Consider the following 7,591-nt stretch of genomic DNA (forward strand, 5'->3'; position numbering starts at 1 on the left):
GAGAAAGGGGAGCGGGGGGGAGAAAGGGGAGCGGGGGGGAGAAAGGGGAGCGGGGGGGAGAAAGGGGAGAGGGGGGGAGAAAGGGGAGCGGGGGGGGGAGAAAGGGGAGCGAGGGGGGAGAAAGGGGAGCGGGGGGGGAGAAAGGGGAGCGGGGGGGGGAGAAAGGGTAACTGGGGGGGAGAAAGGGGAGCGGGGGGGAGAAAGGGGAGCGGGGGGGGGAGAAAGGGTAACTGGGGGGAGAAAGGGGAGCGGGGGGGAGAAAGGGGAGCGGGGGGGGGGGGAGCAAGGGAAGCGGGGGGGGGGGGGGAGCAAGGGGAGCGGGGGGGAGAAAGGGGAGCGGGGGGGGGAGAAAGGGTAACTGAGGGGGAGAAAGGGGAGCGGGGGGGAGAAAGGGGAGCGGGGGGGGAGCAAGGGAAGCGGGGGGGGGGGGGAGCAAGGGGAGCGGGGGGGAGAAAGGGGAGCGGGGGGGGGAGAAAGGGGAGCGGGGGGGAGAAAGGGGAGCGGGGGGGGAGAAAGGGGAGCGGGGGGGGGGAGAAAGGGGAGCGGGGGGGGGAGAAAGGGGAGCGGGGGGGAGAAAGGGGAGCGGGGGGGAGAAAGGGGAGCGGGGGGGAGAAAGGGGAGCGGGGGGGAGAAAGGGGAGCGAGGGGGGGAGAAAGGGGAGCGGGGGGGGAGAAAGGGGAGCGAGGGGGGGAGAAAGGGGAGCGGGGGGGGGGAGAAAGGGGAGCGGGGGGGGAGAAAGGGGAGCGGGGGGGAGAAAGGGGAGCGGGGGGGGAGAAAGGGGAGCGGGGGGGGAGAAAGGCGTGCGGGGGGGAGAAAGGGGAGCGGGGGGAGAAAGGGGAGCGGGGGGGAGAAAGGGGAGCGGGGGGGGAGAAAGGGGAGCGGGGGGGGAGAAAGGGGAGCATTGGGGGGAGAAAGGGGAGCATTGGGGGGAGAAAGGGGAGCGGGGGGGAGAAAGGGGAGCGGGGGGGGGGGAGAAAGGGGAGCGGGGGGGGGAGAAAGGGGAGCGGGGGGGAGAAAGGGGAGCGGGGGGGAGAAAGGGGAGCGGGGGGGAGAAAGGGGAGCGGGGGGGAGAAAGGGGAGCGGGGGGGAGAAAGGGGAGCGGGGGGGAGAAAGGGGAGCGGGGGGGGAGAAAGGGGAGCGAGGGGGGGAGAAAGGGGAGCGGGGGGGGGGAGAAAGGGGAGCGGGGGGGGTGGTAGAGAAAGGGGAACGGGGGGGAGAAAGGGGAGCGGGGGGGGAGCAAGGGAAGCGGGGGGGGGAGCAAGGGGAGAGGGGGGGGGGGAGAAAGGGGAGCGGGGGGGGAGAAAGGGGAGCGGGGGGGGAGAAAGGGGAGCGGGGGGGAGAAAGGGGAGCGGGGGGGGGAGAAAGGGGAGCGGGGGGGGAGAAAGGGGAGCGGGGGGGAGAAAGGGGAGCGGGGGGGGAGAAAGGGGAGCGGGGGGGGAGAAAGGCGTGCGGGGGGGAGAAAGGGGAGCGGGGGGGAGAAAGGGGAGCGGGGGGGAGAAAGGGGAGCGGGGGGGGAGAAAGGGGAGCATTGGGGGGAGAAAGGGGAGCATTGGGGGGAGAAAGGGGAGCGGGGGGGAGAAAGGGGAGCGGGGGGGAGAAAGGGGAGTGGGGGGGGGAGAAAGGGGAGCGGGGGGGGAGAAAGGGGAGCGGGGGGGAGAAAGGGGAGCGGGGGGGGAGAAAGGGGAGCGGGGGGGGGAGAAAGGCGTGCGGGGGGGAGAAAGGGGAGCGGGGGGGAGAAAGGGGAGCGGGGGGGGGGAGAAAGGGGAGCGGGGGGGAGAAAGGGGAGCGGGGGGGGAGAAAGGGGAGCATTGGGGGGAGAAAGGGGAGCATTGGGGGGAGAAAGGGGAGCGGGGGGGGAGAAAGGGGAGCGGGGGGGGAGAAAGGGGAGCGGGGGGGGAGAAAGGGGAGCGGGGGGGGGAGAAAGGGGAGCGGGGGGGGGGAGAAAGGGGAGCGGGGGGGGGGAGAAAGGGGAGCGGGGGGGGGAGAAAGGGGAGCGGGGGGGGAGAAAGGAAAGTGGGGGGGGGAGCAAGGGAAGCGGGGGGGGAGCAAGGGAAGCGGGGGGGAGAAAGGGGAGCAGGGGGGAGAAAGGGGAGCGGGGGGGAGAAAGGGGAGCGGGGGGGGGGAGAAAGGGGAGCGGGGGGGAGAAAGGGGAGCGGGGGGGGAGAAAGGGGAGCATTGGGGGGAGAAAGGGGAGCATTGGGGGGAGAAAGGGGAGCGGGGGGGGAGAAAGGGGAGCGGGGGGGGAGAAGGGGAGCGGGGGGGGAGAAAGGGGAGCGGGGGGGGGAGAAAGGGGAGCGGGGGGGGGAGAAAGGGGAGCGGGGGGGGAGAAAGGAAAGTGGGGGGGGGAGCAAGGGAAGCGGGGGGGGAGCAAGGGAAGCGGGGGGGAGAAAGGGGAGCAGGGGGGGAGAAAGGGGAGCGGGGGGGAGAAAGGGGAGCGGGGGGGGAGAAAGGGGAGCGGGGGGGGAGAAAGGGGAGCGGGGGGGAGAAAGGGGAGCGGGGGGAGGAGAAAGGGGAGCGGGGGGGGGGGAGAAAGGGGAGAAAGGGGAGCGGGGGGGAGAAAGGGGAGCGGGGGGGAAAAAGGGGAGCGGGGGGGGGGAGAAAGGGGAGCGGGGGGGGAGAAAGGGGAGCGGGGGGGAGAAAGGGAGCGGGGGGGGAGAAAGGGGAGCGGGGGGGGAGAAAGGGGAGCGGGGGGGGAGAAAGGGGAGCGGGGGGGGAGAAAGGGGAGCGGGGGGGGGAAAGGGGAGCGGGGGGGGAGAAAGGGAGGCGGGGGGGGGAAAGGGGAGCGGGGGGGGGAAAGGGGAGCGGGGGGGGAGAAAGGGGAGCGGGGGGGGAGAAAGGGGAGCGGGGGGGGAGAAAGGAAAGCAGGGGGGGGAGCAAGGGAAGCGGGGGGGGGGCAAGGGAAGCGGGGGGGAGAAAGGGGAGCAGGGGGGGAGAAAGGGGAGCGGGGGGGAGAAAGGGGAGCGGGGGGAGAAAGGGGAGCGGGGGGGGGAGAAAGGGGAGCGGGGGGGAGAAAGGGGAGCGGGGGGGGAGAAAGGGGAGCGGGGGGGGGAGAAAGGGGAGCGGGGGGGAGAAAGGGGAGCGGGGGGGAGAAAGGGGAGCGGGGGGGAGAAAGGGGAGAGGGGGGGAGAAAGGGGAGCGGGGGGGGGAGAAAGGGGAGCGAGGGGGGGAGAAAGGGGAGCGGGGGGGGAGAAAGGGGAGCGGGGGGGGGGAGAAAGGGTAACTGGGGGGGAGAAAGGGGAGCGGGGGGGAGAAAGGGGAGCGGGGGGGGGGAGAAAGGGTAACTGGGGGGAGAAAGGGGAGCGGGGGGGAGAAAGGGGAGCGGGGGGGGAGCAAGGGAAGCGGGGGGGGGGGGGGAGCAAGGGGAGCGGGGGGGAGAAAGGGGAGCGGGGGGGGGAGAAAGGGTAACTGAGGGGGAGAAAGGGGAGCGGGGGGGAGAAAGGGGAGCGGGGGGGGAGCAAGGGAAGCGGGGGGGGGGAGCAAGGGGAGCGGGGGGGAGAAAGGGGAGCGGGGGGGGGAGAAAGGGGAGCGGGGGGGAGAAAGGGGAGCGGGGGGGGAGAAAGGGGAGCGGGGGGGGGAGAAAGGGGAGCGGGGGGGGGAGAAAGGGGAGCGGGGGGGAGAAAGGGGAGCGGGGGGGAGAAAGGGGAGCGGGGGGGAGAAAGGGGAGCGGGGGGGGAGAAAGGGGAGCGAGGGGGGGAGAAAGGGGAGCGGGGGGGGAGAAAGGGGAGCGAGGGGGGGAGAAAGGGGAGCGGGGGGGGGGAGAAAGGGGAGCGGGGGGGGAGAAAGGGGAGCGGGGGGGAGAAAGGGGAGCGGGGGGGGAGAAAGGGGAGCGGGGGGGGAGAAAGGCGTGCGGGGGGGAGAAAGGGGAGCGGGGGGGAGAAAGGGGAGCGGGGGGGAGAAAGGGGAGCGGGGGGGGGAGAAAGGGGAGCGGGGGGGGAGAAAGGGGAGCATTGGGGGGAGAAAGGGGAGCATTGGGGGGAGAAAGGGGAGCGGGGGGGGAGAAAGGGGAGCGGGGGGGGGAGAAAGGGGAGCGGGGGGGGGAGAAAGGGGAGCGGGGGGGGGAGAAAGGGGAGCGGGGGGGAGAAAGGGGAGCGGGGGGGAGAAAGGGGAGCGGGGGGGAGAAAGGGGAGCGGGGGGGGAGAAAGGGGAGCGAGGGGGGGAGAAAGGGGAGCGGGGGGGGGGAGAAAGGGGAGCGGGGGGGGTGAGAAAGGGGAACGGGGGGGAGAAAGGGGAGCGGGGGGGAGCAAGGGAAGCGGGGGGGGGGGGGAGCAAGGGGAGCGGGGGGGAGAAAGGGGAGCGGGGGGGGAGAAAGGGGAGCGGGGGGGGAGAAAGGGGAGCGGGGGGGAGAAAGGGGAGCGGGGGGGGAGAAAGGGGAGCGGGGGGGGAGAAAGGGGAGCGGGGGGGAGAAAGGGGAGCGGGGGGGAGAAAGGGGAGCGGGGGGGGAGAAAGGCGTGCGGGGGGGAGAAAGGGGAGCGGGGGGGGAGAAAGGGGAGCGGGGGGGGAGAAAGGGGAGCGGGGGGGGAGAAAGGGGAGCATTGGGGGGAGAAAGGGGAGCATTGGGGGGAGAAAGGGGAGCGGGGGGGGAGAAAGGGGAGCGGGGGGGAGAAAGGGGAGCGGGGGGGGGAGAAAGGGGAGCGGGGGGGGAGAAAGGGGAGCGGGGGGGAGAAAGGGGAGCGGGGGGGGGAGAAAGGGGAGCGGGGGGGGGAGAAAGGCGTGCGGGGGGGAGAAAGGGGAGCGGGGGGGAGAAAGGGGAGCGGGGGGGGGGAGAAAGGGGAGCGGGGGGGAGAAAGGGGAGCGGGGGGGGAGAAAGGGGAGCATTGGGGGGAGAAAGGGGAGCATTGGGGGGAGAAAGGGGAGCGGGGGGGGAGAAAGGGGAGCGGGGGGGGGAGAAAGGGGAGCGGGGGGGGGGGAGAAAGGGGAGCGGGGGGGGGAGAAAGGGGAGCGGGGGGGGAGAAAGGAAAGTGGGGGGGGGAGCAAGGGAAGCGGGGGGGGAGCAAGGGAAGCGGGGGGGAGAAAGGGGAGCAGGGGGGGAGAAAGGGGAGCGGGGGGGAGAAAGGGGAGCGGGGGGGGGAGAAAGGGGAGCGGGGGGGAGAAAGGGGAGCGGGGGGGGAGAAAGGGGAGCATTGGGGGGAGAAAGGGGAGCATTGGGGGGAGAAAGGGGAGCGGGGGGGGAGAAAGGGGAGCGGGGGGGGGAGAAAGGGGAGCGGGGGGGGGAGAAAGGGGAGCGGGGGGGGGGAGAAAGGGGAGCGGGGGGGGGAGAAAGGGGAGCGGGGGGGGAGAAAGGAAAGTGGGGGGGGGAGCAAGGGAAGCGGGGGGGGAGCAAGGGAAGCGGGGGGGAGAAAGGGGAGCAGGGGGGGAGAAAGGGGAGCGGGGGGGAGAAAGGGGAGCGGGGGGGAGAAAGGGGAGCGGGGGGGGAGAAAGGGGAGCGGGGGGGGAGAAAGGGGAGCGGGGGGAGGAGAAAGGGGAGCGGGGGGGGGGGAGAAAGGGGAGAAAGGGGAGCGGGGGGGAGAAAGGGGAGCGGGGGGGGGGAGAAAGGGGAGCGGGGGGGAAAAAGGGGAGCGGGGGGGGGGGAGAAAGGGGAGCGGGGGGGGAGAAAGGGGAGCGGGGGGGAGAAAGGGGAGCGGGGGGGGGAGAAAGGGGAGCGGGGGGGGAGAAAGGGGAGCGGGGGGGGAGAAAGGGGAGCGGGGGGGGGAGAAAGGGGAGCGGGGGGGGGAAAGGGGAGCGGGGGGGGAGAAAGGGGAGCGGGGGGGGGAAAGGGGAGCGGGGGGGGAAAGGGGAGCGGGGGGGGAGAAAGGGGAGCGGGGGGGGAGAAAGGGGAGCGGGGGGGGGAGAAAGGGGAGCGGGGGGGAGAAAGGGGAGCGGGGGGGGGGAGAAAGGGGAGCGGGGGGGGGGGAGAAAGGGGAGCGGGGGGGGGATGAAAGGGGAGCGGGGGGGGGGAGAAAGGGGAGCGGGGGGGGGAGAGCCGGCGTTGGCCGTGAGTTACATTTAGCGCTAGGAAAAGGGGGGGGGAGAGGGGGGGAAAAGGGGGGGGGAGTGGGGGGGAAAGGAGGGGGGGACAGTGGCCGGGGGGGGGGACAGTGGCCGGGGGGAGGGGGGACAGTTGGACAGTGGAAAGGAGGGGATGGGAGGGGGGGGAGAGTGGACAGGAGGGGGGGAGAGTGGACAGGAGGGGGGGAGAGTGGACAGGGGGGGGAGAGTGGACAGGGGGGGGAGAGTGGACAGGGGGGGGAGAGTGGACAGGGGGGGAGAGTGGACAGGAAGGGGGGTGACAGTGGACAGGAGGTGTGGTGACAGTGGACAGGAGGGGGGGGCAGTGGACAGGAGGGGGGGGGGCAGTGGACAGGAGGGGGGGCAGTGGACAGGAGGGGGGGGGCAGTGGACAGGAGGGGGGGGGCAGTGGACAGGAGGGGTGGGCAGTGGACAGGAGGGGGGTAGTGGACAGGAGGGGGGGCAGTGGACAGGAGGGGGGGCAGTGGACAGGAGGGGGGGGCAGTGGACAGGAGGGGGGGGCAGTGGACAGGAGGGGGGGCAGTGGACAGGAGGGGGGGGGCAGTGGACAGAAGGGGGGTAGTGGACAGGAGGGGGGGGTAGTGGACAGGAGGGGGGGTAGTGGACAGGAGGGGGGGGTAGTGGACAGGAGGGGGGGGGTAGTGGACAGGAGGGGGGGGGTAGTGGACAGGAGGGGGGGGGTAGTGGACAGGAGGGGGGGCAGTGGACAGGAGGGGGGTTGGTTTGCTTTAAATTGACGGGTCCCTCCTCTCCACTCCCCCTGTATCTTTCTCCGCTCCTGACCCCCGCGATGTGTAGCTCCGGTCCCCACTCTACAGTGTAACACACACACAGACACACAGACACACAGACACACAGACACACAGACACACAGACACACAGACAGTGTCACACAGACACACACACAGACACACACAGTGTCACACACAGTGTCACACACACACACACACACACACACACACACACACACACACACACACACACACACACACACACACACACACACACTCACCTCTCCTTCTGGCCGCCGCCATGTTAGTTAGTCCGCGAGGGAGGAAGGGGTCCTCCGTCCGCCGCCATCTTAGGTGCCGCGTGGCAGCGGTAGGCTGCCCTGGCCAATGCCTGTCCCCGCGCCAGGGAGGTGAGCGGGGTTGAGAGGGAGGTTGAGAGGGAGGTGAGGGGAGCGGGAGGGGAGGTGAGTGGAGGGAGCGGGAGGTGAGTAGAGGGAGCGGGAGGTGAGTGGAGGCAGCGGCAGGCTGCCCTGCCCACTGCCTGTCCCCGCGCCGGGAGTTGAGCGGGAGGGAAGTGAGTGGAGAGGGAGGTGAGTGGAGCGGGAGGTGCAGGGAGTTGAGCGGTAGGGAGGTGAGTGGAGCGGGAGGTGAGTGGAGAGGTGAGTGGAGCGGGAGGTGAGAGAGGTGTGTGTGTGTGTGTGTGTGTGTGTGTGTGTGTGTGTGTGTGTGTGTGTGTGTCCTTTGGCCCGTCACTCCGCCTCAGGCCAATGAGAAGTGTGCGGGGGCGGGCGGGCCAAGGGACCAATGAGATTGCCGCTAGGGACGCAGACATACAGTGCTTTCAGAAATATATA

This window comes from Ascaphus truei, chromosome 6, assembly GCF_040206685.1.
Source record: "Ascaphus truei isolate aAscTru1 chromosome 6, aAscTru1.hap1, whole genome shotgun sequence".
Classification (NCBI taxonomy): Eukaryota; Metazoa; Chordata; class Amphibia; order Anura; family Ascaphidae; genus Ascaphus; species Ascaphus truei.